Source organism: Cynocephalus volans, chromosome 8, assembly GCF_027409185.1.
Source record: "Cynocephalus volans isolate mCynVol1 chromosome 8, mCynVol1.pri, whole genome shotgun sequence".
Classification (NCBI taxonomy): Eukaryota; Metazoa; Chordata; class Mammalia; order Dermoptera; family Cynocephalidae; genus Cynocephalus; species Cynocephalus volans.
In genome coordinates this window covers 52,989,574-53,005,596 of record NC_084467.1, presented here as the reverse complement: position 1 = coordinate 53,005,596, position 16,023 = coordinate 52,989,574, and the positions used below count along the sequence as shown (strand labels likewise).

At 43.5% G+C, this 16,023-nt stretch overlaps 2 pseudogenes; both read right to left on the bottom strand.

The window, feature by feature from the left end:
- Positions 1-1,814: 1,814 nt before the first annotated feature.
- On the bottom strand, positions 1,815-2,227 carry LOC134384154 (small ribosomal subunit protein uS8-like; annotated as a pseudogene).
- Positions 2,228-2,584: 357 nt separating this feature from the next.
- LOC134384153 (phosphatidylinositol N-acetylglucosaminyltransferase subunit P-like) lies at positions 2,585-3,760 on the bottom strand (annotated as a pseudogene).
- Between the last annotated feature and the right edge of the window lie 12,263 nt (positions 3,761-16,023).

The window sequence follows — 16,023 nt, the reverse complement described above, 5'->3', positions numbered from 1 at the left end:
GCGCTCAGCCAGTGAGCACACTGGCCATTCCCATATAGGATCCGAACCTGCAGCGGGAATCACCACTGCGCTCCCTAGCACTGCACTCTCCCGAGTGCGCCAGGGGCTGGCCCTCTGATCAAACTTTATTAAAGGAAAAGAATCTGCCGGGCTGCGCTCAAAGTGGAGAGCAGCAACCAGTGTTGGGGTGGGAGGGCTTATATAGGCTGCAGGGAAGGCTGCCGTCATCAGGGAGGGTTCGGTGCTGGTGTGGAGGAGTTTCCATTTCTCAGAAACCACAAGGTTTCTCCTAAGGGAAAGGCTGCTGGCCATTTTGTGCTGAGTGTGTGTAAAATGGTGCTGGTCACATCCACAATGACCCCAGTCACATCCACAATGGCACCGGTCACTTCCAAGATCCATCAAAAACCACTTGAATGAAAATATCAGTTGGAGGGCCGGCCCTTGGCTCACTTGGGAGAGTGTGGTGCTGATAACACCAAGGCCACGGGTTCGGATCCCTATATAGGGATGGCCGGTTAGCTCACTTGGGAGAGCGTGGTGCTGACAACACCAAGTCAAGGGGTAAGATCCCTTTACCGGTCATCTTTTAAAAACAAAAAAGAAAAAAAGAAAATATCAGTTGGCTAGAGTGTGATGTTATAACATCAAGGCCAGCTGCCAAAAAATAAGTAAAATTAAAAAATAAAATAACACTGGGCCGGCCCGTGGCTCACTTGGGAGAGTGCGGTGCTGGTAACACCAAGGCCCCGGGTTCGGATCCCATATAGGGATGGCCGGTTTGCTCACTGCCTGAGTGTGGTGCTGACAACACCAAGTCAAGGGTTAAGATCCCCTTACTGGTCATCTTTTAGAAAAGAAATAAATAAAAAAAATAAAATAAAATGACAGAGAAAAAAAAAATCAAGCTTGAATGCCAGTTACAGTTTAGGGGAAATATGTGAGCTAGAATATCATGCAAAATGACACTGTAGGGATGCAGCCAGCAAAATTCAGAGTGCAGGAAACCATACAGGACAAAATGGCCTAATTTCTTTAACAAATATCAAGGGGGGAAAAACGGGGAAGGGGAAAATCTATAGATTAATTTTTTTTTTTTTTTTGCAGCTGGCTGGTACAGGAATTTAAACCCTTGATCCTGGGGTTATAACACCATACTTTAACAAACTGAGCTAACCTGCCAGCCCTAAATTTTAAACTTTTAATCATTAAAAGAGATTTAAATGACATATAAATTACATTAATCGAATGTTGCTAGTGGAGCTTGTTTGGATCCTGACTCAGATCAGTACTCAAAACGTGAGATCAGAAGGAAAATATGAACACTGTTTGGATATTTGATGACATTAAGGGATTATTGTTAATATGTTTTAAGTATGATAAGGGTACTGTGATTAGATTTTTAAAAAGGTAAGAACTCCCAGCCCTGTGCAGAGTGGTGTTTTGGGTGAAAGGATTTCAGCCTTCAGCTCTGGGTTTAATGGGCCAATCAAGGTGTATTTATTATAAGGTATTTTATTTTCTTGCTGGGGGGTAGTGGACGGCCCGTATGGGGAACTAAACCCTTGGCCCTGGTGTTACAAGGCTGTGCTCTAACCATCTGAGCTAACTGGCCAGGCCCCATTGAGAAGATATTTATTATAAGAAGTGGTGGTGGATGGTGGCAAAGGGAATAGCTAGTGGGATAGGGGTTGCCCTCCAACAGCGGTCTGCAAACTGGAGCACGCTACTCCTGAAGGAGACCTTGCAGAGGGTCAGTGGGCCTGAGTAGTTGTTTTTTTTATTTATTTTTTGTTTTTGTCCATTGAAGCATTTTATTTGTATGTATTACATCCCCAGAAAAAGAATCCCAGGATTTTCCTTCCTGTGTGTTTTTGTCTTGCTTATTCATTGTCCGTGATGCCAACTGAGGTTGTCAGTACGATGAAACCACACTGATGGGATGGGAGCAGGTTATTCTGCCATTTTTCTCTATCTTTGATTGCACATCAAATCTGGGGCCAATCACTCCACACTTGTTTAACCCGCCCGTGAAGTTCATACCAGTGTTCCCAGCTCTCTGATCATTAATAATTTCAAGTTCGTCAATGTAACCAAGCTTCGTCATTACAGTTGGAAACCAGATGACGACTTTGGAGCATGGTCTAATAGGAACATGACATTTGCCTCTCTCTCCAGCATTGTTAATGCTCTTGAGAGCATCAGCCAGGACACTCATGTGCACCATCATGGTGGCATGAGAAGATGGTGGAAAGAGCTTGGTTTTGCTTCTTATTGGTATTGCAGTATTTTTTAATTCTGTCAATTAATAACTTTTTTTGTAGGGGGGCAGCTGGCTGGTACAGGGAGCATACCCTGGACCTTGGTGTTATTGGTACCATGCTCTAACCAACGGGGTTAACTGGCCAGCCCTTTAATAACTAATATTTGAGAACATTTACAATATTAATGCAATTTAATCTAAAAGAAGTAAAATTTACATTTTGTTTTACATCTCAATAGTAGAGATAGTCAAAATAATTGTGGTCAAAATTATAATGTCAAAAATGTATAAACGCTTGGTGGTAGTATGCCTACATACAATTCAGTTGTTGATGTAAAGTTCTTTGGCTACAAGAAAGAACATTTGGTTTACTTCACTAACAGGAATATCTGTTAATGCCGGCGTGGCTTCTTGGTGTTTTTTCTGCGGTTGTTGATTTTCTGCACAGTTGCCTATAATTATATGAATGGAGGCGAGTGGAAAGGTACTCATCACTTTAATTCCAAAAAAAGTACATAACTGCTGATTATGGTGAAAAGGAGGGAGACAGGTAACGCAACTGCCCAATATTTTTGAGGCCAATGGGTTAAGCCTGAAGAGTTAGCCAAGGTTCAGGAATAAACGCCCACAGAAGATACACTATTGATAACCAAAAGAATCTGCTCTGACCAGGTCAGCTAAATTATAGTGCCTTGGGAGATCTGGGATAAGTCAGTAATCACATCCATCTGTCCTGGAAAAGTTATAAGATCATTTTACTTAGAAGCAGCCATAATGGCTCCAGAAAGCCATGAGATAACTTAGAATACTTCTTAATACCCTTACTCCAGATTCTTGCACTTAGGATGTAACCTAGTAACAATCCCAAATCTATACATCATGTACTATCATATACAGAGCCTGATGCAGTAATTAGGTGGGGCTGTCTTTCTCTCTCTCCTTTGAACCTGCCCCTTCCTTGTGATTGTAAAATGTTAAGCTCTGCTGGCGCTCTGTGGAACACATTTTCAGGACCACCTGATTTATGTGTCTCCCTTGTTGTAATCATCATATTGGCTCAATAAATCCTTGCCATATGTGTTTGGTCTCAGTGTCTTTGTAGGTCAAAAGTATGAAGCTAAATTGAGAGTTTAAGAAAAGAACAGTGCCACACATTGCTCTTTCTGGCAGTGGCTACGGTGAGTTTTCCACCACTTTCCCGGTGGATTTAGATAATCTTAGCACTGAGCCAACCAGGGAGCTGCAGGAGCACAAAAGAGGAAAAACTGAGGGAAAGGCAAACTGCCATGGTCCCCTGGCCCCACCCCGAGGCACCTTCAGGGACTCAGTCCTTGGCTCTCAACTACCTTATGTATCTGTTCAAAAATCGATCTGCCTGAGAAGGAGCCTGGGGTCTGAGAGCTTGTCCTTTCTCACCTCCCCCGTCTCTTTCTCAATCTTTCTTTTCCTACTTTATGAAATGATGACTCACGTTTCTGAACTTTTACTACAGGGCATTTCCCCAGGGCATAAAAATCTGGTTGAGAAGGACTTCTCCTGAGTAGGAATCCCCAACGTGTTCAGCCTGGAGGCTTCCACGAGAAATTTTGAAAGGGGAGGTATTTCATCTCATCTAGTCAATAAACTTATCCAACCACCAACCCACCCACCCATCTTTCCCTCCTTTCTTTCCTCCCTCTCTCCCCCTTGTCTCTGTAGGGGAAGAAAATGATTTTTTTCCTCCAGCCCCCATACATTCTTAGTTGAAAGGGAACCTTGTAACAAAAAGCAGATGGAGACAAAAACAAACAAGTTTATTAACGTGAACATTTCATATACACATAGGAGACACCCAGGGACTGAGAAGTTCTCCAAGAGGTGGCTTTGAATTCCAGCTTATGTAGCATCTTCTACAAACAACAGTGCATTTTTAGAGAAGTGACAAGTCTCGAGGGGCAGGCAAATTGGGAGTAGGCAAATAAATGGCAGATAAAGACTAATGTGTAAAACTTGTTGATGTAGATTCCTCTGGGACCATCTCCAGGCAGGGTCTAAAATTGTCTTCTGCGGTATAACTGTTGTTCTTTCTGGCAGGGGGCAGGGGGCGGGTTACCTTGTCGATCTATGTCCTGCTTTTAGACAAATAGCCGGCGGGCAGAGAGCTTTCCTGCATCTGCTGCTTCTTGATTGCCTTTAGCTCAACAGTCCTTTAAGTATTGAAGTGGCACATTCTGGTCTTCCACATTTGTAAAGCTAGGGCTAGGGCTCACAGACCCCCCGAGCCCGTTGTACACACTGGGTCACAAACCCTTCACATGCAGGTCTACGAGCTAGGTAATGAGAAGAGGTCCTGGGAGCTGTGGGTGAAAATTTAATAGGCTTTATTCAGAGCTAGGAGTAGCCACCCTAGTGACTTCCCAGAGTGTCCCAAGAAGCGCCGTGTAGCAGAGCCATTAGTCCTTTATTCTTAAGTCCGTAACCCGGGACACCTGGGTCACATGCACAGTTACATCAGACAATAACCAAGGAACACCTGGGCACACGTGCCTATTTACGTTCGATGTTCGATGCTCGGCAAGGTTCCGAACATCTGAGGGGCCCTGACCATTTTCTATATTTTTCCAACAGCATTTCTATTGGATTTAGAATCAGAAGTGAGACTGATGTTTCCAGGATATATATATTAACACCATTATTTTGTTTGTTATGTTTTCCAGTATGGGGGGGATCTGAGCCCTTGACTTTGGTGTTATAACACTATGCTCTAACCACCTGAGCTAACCAGCCAGCCCAGCACCATTATTTGAGCTGAAATATGAAGTCCAACTTTTCCTGGCAGAATGTATGATTTACTCATGGGACTGGGTTTGCCAGTTAGGTTATATGGAGAACACTCTCTATAAATCGAATAAACTAAATCTGTTTTTGATTAAAAAAAAATACATATATATTTAAAGTGTGCTCACAATATAAAAAGAACATACTGGAAAGTAAGTCCTTTGAAACTATTTAAACTTACAATTAAAAAAATTTTAAATGTCAACCTAAAAATGTGTTTTGTGAGGAATAGGAGCAAAAATATTTGAAAACCCTACATGGCCCGGAATGATGCTAGGGGATGGCCTTGGAAGTAAAAGACAGGTTGTCCAGGAGGTTCGGGCAAATGGCTGAGCCTGGCAGCAGGTTCCTTGCCTGACACCAGTTCATCCTGAGTCTGCCCCTCTTTTCACCCTTGTCTGGCCTGTCAGGAAATAAAGTTTTCCGTTTTCGCAGTTTGATTACTGTACTAGTCCATTTCTGTTGCTTATAACAAAATACCCAGAACTGGGTAATTGATAAAGAAAACATAATTTATTGTGTATAATTTCAGAGACTGGGAAGTCAAAGTCCAGGGAGCACATTTGGTGAAGGCCTTGGTGATGGCAACAGAGACCCAGGTGTCTCACATGGCAGAAAATGGTGGAGCAGAGAGAGACACAGACTGTTCGTACTCCCCATTTAATCCATTCACTACAGCATGGTCCTGCAATCTAATCACCTCTTCCAGGCCCTACCCTTCAATTACCATATAGGATTTCCCACCCTCTTCAGTTACAGTGGGGATTAAGTTTTGGAGGGCATTCAACACAAGGGAATTACCAAGCTGACACCAAACCTCAAAGAGGCATTCCTGAACTTGCAGTGGAGGTAAAGAAGCCATCCCCTCACCCTCTGCACCACTGCAGGATGCTGAAGAAAACCAGCTTGGAGCCCTGACTGACACACCCCTTACACTCACTCTGGTTTGAAAGCCCTTCCTCATTTAAATTCTACCCTCTTTGATAGGTTAATTAGCCCATTTGTCAAATATTTATTGTACATGTATTATGTGCCAAGCACTGTTCTAAAGTTCTGCTTTGACAACTCCTGTAAGAAGAAGACGTATTTGATTCACCAGCCTAAATTAAGAATGCTGTTTCTGAGTTCTCAAGCATCCTGGGACTGTCACTATTAAGACACATGACTTGCACAGTCCTTGTTTCCCTCCTTCCTTGGAATGCAGTATTGCCCACTTGTAAGAGAACTGGCTCTAGATTCGAGCTAATGGGCTGAGATCACAGCTTTACCAGCTTTGTGACCTTGGGGAAGTTAGTTAACCTCTGTGTGCTTCCATTTAAAAAATCTATAAAGCAGGGAAAATAGTACCTACTTCCTGGTGGTGCTGGGAGAATTTGAGATAATTCAGCTACAGTGCTTTTCATGATGCTTGGAATTCAGTAACACATGCACATTGCAAGTTTGTTAAATACAGAAAAGTATAGAGAAGCAAAGATCACCTCTAATACTTTGATGCACTTAAAAAAATTTTTTTATGTACACATGTACTTATATAAAATATAAACTTCTTATATCTGCCAACTTTCATTCTTGTTTTAATATTTAATTAAGTATAAAATATTTATTAATATTTTTATAAAATATAAAAAACAATTGGAGAGGAATTGTATATTATTCAAGCTTTTCAGCGATGAAGATGAAATCTCATCAGGCAAGTTACTTAACCTCTTTGTACCTCTCTTTCTGTAAAAAGAAAAATACTATGGTATCTACTTCATAGAATTGTTGATTAAATGAAGTAAAATATACAAAAGTGCTTAGAATAGTGCCTAGGGCATGCTAAGTTTTCCATAAATGTTTGCTATTAACATTGCTGATACCATCATTTATTTAAACTTTTTGCAGGTTTTTTTTTTCCCTCATATAGGTCTTACACATTTTTTTGTTGATATTATTCCTGAGTAATATTTATTTTTATTGCTACTGTGAATATTTTCCCCCCGTCTATTGCTAATATGTAGGAAAGCAGTAGCTGATAGACTACTGCTAGTGGCTCATGGCCTAGCAGTAGTCCATACCCAGCATCTCCTGGGAAAGACTGATCTTATAAACATTACTTTTAACACATGTTAATTGAAGAGGTAAAGGTAAACCATAGGTTCTTGGAATGGCAGAGGGGGCTGTGTTAGCCAAACTTGCAGGGGAGATCAGGGGAAGGCTTCTTGGGCATCGTAAGAGGGGGCTGTCTTGAAGAACAAAGAATTTTGCACAATTTGTGGGTGCTGTTCTCCTGTGTAATTACTTGCCTCTGCCTCAGTGGAGGTGCCAAGGTTGTGGACCCTACCTCCAGCATCCCCTGACGCCAGGATTCGATCTAGGAGCAAAAGTAGAGAACTGGCTAGGTGGGATCAGCCAGCTAAGGGAGCCTGTCGCATCCCTCTGCACCTCCCCTGGGACTGGAAGCCAACTGCTGCTGCTCCTAAATTCCACACAGACCCATTCTCTTGTAATGGCTGGCCCTGACTTTGCAGCCAAACTAAACAAAGAATTGGTCAGAGTTTTCCTTATGGGGGTATAGTACTGATCTAGCCTAGGGGACATATCCTAATCGGCTAATCTCTGTGTAGCAAAGGGTGTCTTCCGTGGAGATGGAATTCCTATTCCCATCTGTCATCAAAGAGTCTTTTTGTTTCTTGTTCGCAGTTTCGGGGGGTCGGGGGCTCTTCTGGACTTGTGTAGTAAGATAAGTAATTTCTTTTGGACGAGAGTTCCATCTTTCCAGGTAAATGGAAAACCTGCGCCATCTTCTGGCCACTATGTGAGTAGCTTTCTGAAGAACCATTGTTCTTTATTATTAGACAGGTTTTCCTCCACTTTTCTAGCTGCCAAATCTGAGGTTCTTTGAACTTTGTGTGCTCAATGTGGAATTATCTGAGGAATTAGGTTAAAATGAAGATTCTGATTTCCAAGTGTGCACCTGCCCCGATCTAGGATTCATAAACCTGGATGGTGGACCACAAAAATGATGCAATGACGGTCAAACCTTCATTTCACTAAGCTCCCCAGATTAAAATATCCCAGTGACTCCACACTGCTGAAGGGATAAATTCCAGGCTCCTTCCAGTGGCCGAGAGGGGACTTACTTGCTGGCTTGGATCCTGCCTATCTGCCCAGCTCCATCTCTTTCCACGCCTCAAATCTTATGTTCCAGTCACACAAGGGTACTTCAAAAAGTTCATGGAAAGATTTGTATTATATTTCTTTTTTGTCGTATTATCGTTCAATTCTGTTTTCCCACAGACTTTTTGAAGTATCCTTATACTTGACTTTTGTAGTTTGAGCATCTCACCATTCTTGCGTCTCACTTTGAAAATGCCCCTGTTCTCCTGGGACACCTTGTCTCACCAGACATCACTCCTTCACCTGGCCACCCGGCTCTTACTGCTTTGCAGCCTCTGCACGTGGCTTCCCTGACCCTCCATCCCCTAACTTCTCTCTGCCATAGCATCATCTCCCTCTCTTGCAATTGCTGTTTCTTTACCTGCGTCCCCATTAGACTAAGCAAGTTGAGGGGAAGGAATGTGTCTTAATCACTTCTGTAGCTCCTGAATCTGACATGTAGTCAACTCCTAATAAATATCACATGAATGCAGATCCTTGCCAGCTGCCAAAAATAAATAAATTAATAAACCAAACCAAAACAAAATAATGTCACATGAATGGATGAAAAAGTCTTATTCCTCATATGTAAGTTAAAAAAAAAAAATCAATTTAATGACTGCTAAACCTTCTGGCATTTTCTAAGTGTATCTTACAACAGCAACTTTAAAGTACACAATAAAATGATAAATTCTAGCAACAAGAGTCCTCCAGGGTGGTACAGGTCCTGGAAGGCGGCAGGATGAGGATGAGGGTGGGGGTGGGGGTACCTAAGGACTGAAATCCATGCCCAAGCCCTGACACTCACACGTCTGCATCTTGTTGCTCAGCGTCCAGGACCAGGCAACTGAGTCAACTGATGGATGGAAAAATGGGGATTGGAAGGCAGTGGAACCTGGTGATAGGGACAAAGTACCAGCGGGTATAAGGATAATATCCACTTTCCTGTATTGTCTATTGACAACCCGTCTGGGTGGGAGCACCGGCGTTCTGAGGCTCTGGCCTCACTGGCGGTCCCGAAAGCTTTCCCTGCAGCCGGGCACCCCCAGCCGTCGTCTCTCACCTCCACTCTGGTTCCCACTGAGGACCCCGCTAAAAGAACTTTTTCCCCCCGGGCCGGGCCGCGGATTCCGAGCCCCGGGATCGCAGCGTCTCTCGTGCGCCCCCGCGCGGCCGAGTGAGGATTCTCAAGCTGTCATCGGCCGGGGCGCCACAGCGAGAAAGTCGTCGGGGAGCCAGGGTGGATGTGGCCCGCGCCTGGAATTCCTTTCTAGCCTATGAAGGTGCTTAAACAGGGACTAATGACCTAAAGACCAACATCTTCAGGGTAGCCTTCGAGGTCTGGAACTCCCAATTCTTCGCTCCCTCTTCCACCTCCTCAGGAATAGTCATCCGATGGGAAAGAAAGTTCCAAGTCTGAATATTGTTGCAATTGCCTGGATGTGAACCTTCTCAAGCCACGTGCTTCGGGGAGGCCCGAAACAATTGTTTTCAACTCTGGCAGCACATTAGAATCACCTGGGGAGCGTCAAAAAATACCAGTTCTTGGATGTCTCCCTTTCTCCCCCTGGTTCCCATTTAATTGTTTTGGATATCGGACTTGTAGAATATCCCCACGTGATTTTAATGTACAGGTAAGGTTAAGAGCCACTAAAAAAAAAAAAAAAAAAAAAAAAGCCTTAGAAAAGAGCAGCTTGATGAACTTTCTGGACAGATGGGGGCTGTGTGTTGTGCCTGCCCACTAATGACTGTTTATGCAGGTGGCACCTCCCTCTGAGACTTGCTCTCAAGCCTAACATTCCTCCTGTAGCAAGGCAGTGAGGGAGCAGGCCTGTATTCCCACTTGTCTCCCACATTGGAGGCCACCGCTGTTAACCAAAAAGAACTTGGCAATTGTGAATGGCCACAGAGTGGAAGAAAAAAAAGGACAGAGAAAGTGGTCTGAGGTTACACCTTGGGCAGCAGTGCTGTTTGTGCTAATGAATAGTGTGTGTGAAGGCCTAAGGATGAGAGAGCTTGGTTTAGCCTGGGATGTATTGAGTGAGACTAGAATTACTACTGCTGGAGATTTAGATGGAAGCTAAATCATAAAGTGCCTAACTACACTGAGTTTGGACATTACCCCGAGTGCACTGAGAAGCCACCTAGTTAGGTATACAAACACCTCGCAGTCTCTAGGCGGTGGGATGGCAGAGTCAAGATCTCAAGCTGTCTGCTTCTGGGAGTTTTGGGGAGGCAGCAGCCATGCAGTGACTGCACCTAACTGTGGATACCAGAGAGGGCAGGGGGCTGGAGAAGGGTTGAGAACAAGGACAGTGAGTGAACACGACTGTATTTCCCCTAAGGCGAGGCCATCCCTAGAGGGGTTGGCTCAAGGTCCCATGATGTCTGCGATCACTTATTTAATGTGTCACCTTGGAGGATGTTTTTGAATGAGATTAACATTTAATTCCATGAACTCTGAGTAAGCAGATTGTCCTAATAATGTGGGTGGGCCTCATCCAATCAGTTGAAGGCCTGAATAGACCAAAAAGACCAGCCTCCTGAGCAAGAGGAATTCTCCAGCCAGTCAGCCTTTGGACTGGAACTGCACCATTGATTCTTCTGAATCTTTAGCCTGCTGGCACACAATGCAAATTTAGGGCTTGCCCACCTCCGTAATTGCAAGAGCCTAGTCCTTATAATAAATCTTTCTATATACATACACATCCTATTGATTCTGTTTCTCTGGAGAATCCTGACTAATATAATGTCAAATATGGACTTTCTGTTCCCAGACTTTAAAAACAGGTGAATCCTATCCCTAGGAGCATGGGGGCTGCTGGAGTCTGTTTTGAAACAGCTCTCCTGAAGTTCCTAGAAGAATAAAGCATGGCTTTGGAGTTGAATGGAGTTGTGATGGAGTTTGGATGTGTTGTCCCCTCCAAAACTCATGTGGAAATTTGATCTCCAATGTGGCAGTGTTGGAAACTGATTGAGTGATGGGGGTGGATCCCTCATGAATGGATTAATGCTCTCCCTGGGGGAGGGGGGATTAATGAGTGAGTTCTCGCTCTATTAGTTCCCACAAGAGTTCGTTGCTTAAAAAGACCCTGGCGAAAATATTTGCAAAATATACATTTGACAAAGGATTAATATCCAGAATATACAAGGAACTCAAACAACTTTACAAGAAAAAAACAAGCAACCCAATTAAAAAATGGGCAAAAGAGCTAAGCAGGCATTTCTCTAAGGAAGATATACAAATGGCCAACAGACATATGAAAAAATGCTCAACATCACTCAGCATCTGGGAAATGCAAATCAAAACTACACTGAGATACCATCTCACCCCAGTTAGGATGGCTAAAAGCCAAAAGACGGTGAACAATAAATGCTGGCGAGGTTGTGAGAAAAAGGAACTCTCATACATTGTTGGTGGGACTGCAAAATGGTGCAGCCTCTATGGAAAATGGTATGGAGGTTCCTCAAACAATTGCAGATAGATCTGCCATATGACCCAGCTATCCCACTGCTGGGAATATACCCAGAGGAATGGAAATCATCAAGTCGAAAGTACACCTGTTCTCCAGTGTTCATCGCAGCACTCTTTACAATAGCCAAGAGTTGGAACCAGCCCAAATGTCCGTCATCGGATGAGTGGATACGGAAAATGTGGTACATCTACACAATGGGATACTACTCAGCTATAAAAACGAATGAAATACTGCCATTTGCAACAACATGGATGGACCTTGAGAGAATTATATTAAGTGAAACAAGTCAGGCACAGAAAGAGAAATACCACATGTTCTCACTTATTGGTGGGAGCTAAAAATTAATATATAAATTCACACACACACACACACACAAAAAAAAAAAAAAAAAAAAAAAAACGGGGGGGGAAGAAGACATAACAACTACAATTCCTTGAAGTTGATACGACAAGCAAACAGAAAGGACATTGTTGAGTGGGAGGGGGGAGAGGGAGGAGGGAGGGGGGTTTTGGTAATGGGCCACAATAATCAACCACATTGTTTATCGACAAAATAAAATTAAGAAAAAAAAAACTCACTTCAAACTGGAAGATAAAAAATGAGCAAAAATGTCTGATTCAGACTGCTATGGAATTTGCTGTACTTAAGGTCTGTTCCACAGCATTTATTGGATTGCCTATAGGAGCAAATAAAGTTTAGCCATGTGACAAAGTGCCATTTAAAAAAAAAAAAAAAAGACCCTGGCACCCTCTCTCTCTCTCTTGCTTCCTCTCACCATGTGATATGTTCGTACCTGCCGGCCACCTGCCACTTTCTGCCATGAATAGAAGCAGCCTGAGGCCCATGCCAGATGCAGCTGTCCCAGAATCGTAAGCCAAATAAACCTCTTTTCCTTATAAATTACCCAGTCTCAGGTATTTCTGTTATAGCAACACAAAACGGACTTAAACAAGCTGAATGGCCAGTGCCCTTTAATCCATTACCGTTTCTTCTGCTCTCCTGGGAGAGTAAAGCTGGGGATATGCCCAGTCAAGCTATTAGGCAGGAGGAGCCACTGGCACATCTGTCATCAACCTTGAGAAGAATGCTTAAACCATGAGTTTATCCAGGGTGCCCGGCCTTGGGAATTCTTCCCAGGATGTGGAGATGATGGGAAGTTGACAGGCCAGCTATTCTTTGTCAACATCCAAAAGATGTGTCTATTTTTCTTTGCTTTCTATCCTTTATTTCTGTTTTTTAATCTTGTAAGTGCCTTATGTTGTGAAACTAATTTAGAACTGAAATAAGCTTTAACAACGTTCAGGTATGCACATGGATTTTATAGTAGTTTTATTACTAACTGCCTAAACCTTGGAAGCAACCAAGATGTTCTTCAGTAGGTGAATGGATAAACAAACTGTGGTACATCCAGACAATGGAATATTACTCAGTGCTAAAAGGAATGAGCTATCAAGCCATGAAAAGACATGGAGGGGCTTTAAATGCATATTACTAAATGAACAAAGCCAATTTTAAAGAGGCCATATGCTGTATGATTCCAACTACGGTCATTGCACCATATAATGATGTTTCAGTCAGCAATGGACCCCATACAATGGTGGTCCCCTAAGATTAAAATGGCTATACTGGATAGCCTAGGTGTGTTGGCCATACCATCTAGGTTTGTGTAAGTACACTCTGGGATGTTCACACAATGACGAAATCATCTAACATCACATTTCTCAGAACGTATCTCCATTGTTAAGTGATGTATGATACCATATGACATTCTGGAAAAGGCAAAACTATGGAGACAATAAAAAGATGAGAGCTGGCCGGTTAGCTCAGTTATAGCATGGTGTTATAACACTGAGGTCAAAGGTTTGGATCCCTGCACTGGCCAGCTGCAAAAAATAGATAAATAAATAAAGCAGTGGTTGCCAGGGGTTGGGGGTGGTGGTGCAGATGAATAGGGACATTGTAGGGAAAATGAAAAATAAGTGGTCAGGATCCCTTGGGGGTTTGGAGTCTTGCTGAGCCTTTGATGTAAATGATAACTGCACATGCACCCAGGTGTTCCTTGGCTACTGTCTGTGGATGCACATGGCCACCCAGGTGTTCCTGGGTTATTGGACTTAAGTATAAAGGACAAATGGCTCTGATACACAGTGGCCTTGGGATGCCCCCGGTGGCCACTAGGGCAGCTACTGCTAGCTACCTGAGCTTGCATCTGAATAAAGCCTATTAATTTTTACCCACAGCTCCCAGGATCTTTTTCCTATTACCTAGCTCATGGACCTGCAGGTGAGGGGTTTGTGACCTAGTATGTACATGGGTTTGAAGGGTCTGAGCCCTAGCAATACAATTGGTGTAGTCAGCAGGATTCCAACAATTGCCCTAGCAATGCAGACATAAAACTGGAACTAAAACCTAAACTTAAAATTTGAGTTCAAATAAGTCTCACTATTCTGGTTAACTTTAATAGAAAAATGTAAATATAAATAAAATATAAAATTGGGGGGGTTGGATGCAAGAAGTTTTGGAATAGAATGTACAACACCAAAAGTGAACGCTAATGTTAACTATAGACTGGGTGATAATGATGTGTCAATGTAGGTTCATCAGTTGTAACAAACGCACTGTTGGAGTGAGCAGGACTGAAGACGTGTTAGGACCTAAAACAACATGGGCATTAGACAAAAAAAGACCATTTTTTTCTTAGCATGCATTTCTCTGAGTTCCCTCTTATCCTGTGGTTATTTGATATTTTGAACCTTGGTTACAGAGCAAGATGACATTATTTACGTAAATGTAAGGTTGTTTTCCAGTCAGCCTGGAGCTGCAAACTTGCCATGAGACAAGTACTATCCAGACCCTGAGAAACCAAGGAAAACATCAACAAAACTATGCTGACTCCATCCTGAAGCAGGACCCTAAATGAAAACAGAAGCCAGAAGGAGCCTTGGTGAGAATTTGCACCTGGCCCATTACAGGTCCCCCTCCCTCCTGCTTTTCACTTTCCACATTCCATTCCATCAACCCCCTCTTTTTTTTTTTTAAAGATGACCGGTAAGGGGATCTTAACCCTTGACTTGGTGGTGTCAGCACCATGCTCACCCATTGAGTAAACTGGCCATCCCTATATGGGATCCAAACCCATGGCCTTGCTGTTATCAGCACCACACTCTCCCGAGTGAGCCGCGGGCCAGCCCCAACCCCCTCTTTTAAAACCCCTCAGTAAATCTGAGACTTGGAGATAGCTTTAGCCTGGCCATTCTTCTGTTTGTTTGGGGAAAGCAGCAGGACTTGGGTTCAGTAACAAAAATTTTGGTGAGCCTCAGCCAGAGCTGAATGCCCTGGGGCAACAGATTTTGGTGAGGGGAAGGGAGGGCAAAAAAAAAAAAGAAAAACCCAACCCCCTCCTCACAACAAACCCCCAGATTTTGGCGAGCCAAGCCAGGGTTTTTGTTTGGGGCAGGCAGTGGGACTCAGGTTTGGTACCAGCACCACTCTGTGGGGGATGTTGATAATAGAGGAGGCTATGTCAGGGCAGGGGCAGGGGGTATGTGGGAAATCTCTGTACTTTCCTCTCAATTTTGCTGGGCACCCAAAAGTGCTCTAAAAAAATAAGATTGTGGTTCGGATCCCTATACCAGCCAGCCGCAAAAAAAAAAAAAAAGATACTCGGGCTAATTTAGAAGCCATGTGTGGCTGCTGTGTAATAGTTTGCTAAACTGATGAATTCCCACTAAGGCTTGTTGCAGACTCTTTAGCTTGCAAGTTATTTGGGTGACAAGGCTGAAAGAAAACGAGCCAATATGGTGGGTACCATTCAGGCTTTATTAAAGGAGGAAAACCCTGCCGGGCGGCACTCAAAATGGTGGGGCAGGCAGCTAGGAGTACATACACTTATAAGGGAGTGCTGGTATGTGGGATCAGGTCGACTATTGGTGCGGGTGTGGTGGGTAGGGGTGATGTAGTCAAGATGGGAGGTACCTCCAGGCGGGAGTGGAAGGGTCCTCTGTCTGGGAAACCATGAGGTAGAGGGTTTCTTTGTTTGAAGAAACCAGGAGGTAGGGTAAAAGACTGGTGGCCATTTTGTACTCAATATGGTGACAGTCGAGTCCACGATGACGTCATTTGCATCCAAGATGGCGCCTGTTGCATCATGATGACTTCAGTCACATCCAAGGTGATGACTGTGTCCAAGATGGCACTGGTCGCATCTGTGATGACGTCAGTGACGCGACTGCGTCCAAGATGGCCTCGGCCACATCTAAGATCTATCATTCCTGCCTTTTAAGTATAGGAAAAGGGGAAAAAGTCTCATTCTTCTGAAGTTACTTCCTG